Below are 980 nucleotides of genomic sequence, written 5' to 3' on the forward strand. Positions count from 1 at the left end.
TCAAAAAGAGAAAACCCTAAGTCCGCGTCCGCAGACATACCGCTGTGCCACTGGGGGATATGTATATTATTGCTTTCAAAGAGAGAAAACCCTAAGTCCGCAGACATACCGCTGTGCCACTGGGGAGATATATATTATTATTAATTTCAAAAAGAGAAAACCCTAAGTCCGCAGACATTCCGCTGTGCCACTGGGGGGATATATATATTATTGATTTCAAAGAGAGAAAACCTTAAGTCCGCAGACATACTGCTGTGCCACTGGGGGGATATATATATATATATACATATATATATTATTAATTTCAAAGAGAGAAAACCCTAACACTTCCGAAGATGGACGGACATTCTTGAAGTTGTAACGGATGTTATTTTGAGTATTTAACATTTAGTCATTGGTACCAAGATGTAGCGGATGTGATTTAATGGTTCAACGTTACATATGACTACTAAATAACGTATCCAATGTGCACAATTTGATTTTGTCTATTGATTATTGATAGTGGTTAACTTGCACGTTTCGAGCACGTGAGACATTCTTTAATCGATGTTATGCACGTAAATCATTTCTTATTGACTAATACAAGGCAATTGTATTTTTTTCTGTGACGTATATGAGTTTTTACTTTTGTAATTATATGTAAAAAAATAAGCCAATAGGCATGGGCCGCTGTATCCCATGTTTACCCAGTAGGCATGATCCGTTTATGTTATTGGTTAATCATTTTATAACTGACGAAAACATGATGAGGCCTAGCCTTTTGTGGTTTTACAAGAAATTGTTTTCTTAACAATTCCATATTTACGAGCTGTGGGTTAGTTGTGGAGTCGAATATGTAAGCGACACTCTTCAGAACGCTAACAATATTACAGTAACTCTCTTGTTACGTCTCTGTTCGTTTGTTATTTTCCCGTATAATTTCTTTCGGATGAAATTTCAGCGATACAAGTCCTTTCTTGAATAAAACTAGTTTATTCTTT

Source organism: Limulus polyphemus, unplaced genomic scaffold (assembly GCF_000517525.1).
Source record: "Limulus polyphemus unplaced genomic scaffold, Limulus_polyphemus-2.1.2 Scaffold6323, whole genome shotgun sequence".
Classification (NCBI taxonomy): domain Eukaryota; kingdom Metazoa; phylum Arthropoda; class Merostomata; order Xiphosura; family Limulidae; genus Limulus; species Limulus polyphemus.